The sequence below is a fragment of the Colobus angolensis genome, unplaced genomic scaffold (assembly GCF_000951035.1).
Source record: "Colobus angolensis palliatus isolate OR3802 unplaced genomic scaffold, Cang.pa_1.0 Scaffold230, whole genome shotgun sequence".
In the NCBI taxonomy this organism is placed as follows: Eukaryota; Metazoa; Chordata; class Mammalia; order Primates; family Cercopithecidae; genus Colobus; species Colobus angolensis.
In genome coordinates this window covers 6,504,114-6,504,568 of record NW_012115489.1, presented here as the reverse complement: position 1 = coordinate 6,504,568, position 455 = coordinate 6,504,114, and positions in this window count along the sequence as shown.

Below are 455 nucleotides of genomic sequence, written 5' to 3'. Positions count from 1 at the left end.
GTGATAATGAGCATTTTTTCATGTGTCTGTTGGCTGCATAAATGTCTTCTTTTGAGAAGTGTCTGTTCAAATCCTTTGCCCACTTTTTGATGGGGTTGTTTGTTTTTTTCTCTTAAATTTGAGTTCTTTCTAGGTTCTGGATATTAACCCTTTATCAGCTGGGTAGATTGCAAAAATTTTCTCCCATTCTGTAGGTTGTCTGTTCACTCTGACGGTAGTTTCTTTTGCTGTGCAGAAGTTCTTTAGTTTAATTAGATCTCATTTGTCTATTTTGGCTTTTGTTGCCATTGCTTTTGGTGTTTTAGTCATGAGGTCCTTGCCTATGCCTATGTCCTGAATGGTATTGCCTAGGTTTTCTTCTAGGGTTTTTACGGTTTTAGGTCTAATATTTAAGTCTTTAATCCATCTTGAATTAATTTTTGTATAAAGTGTAAGGAAGGGATCCAGTTTCGGAT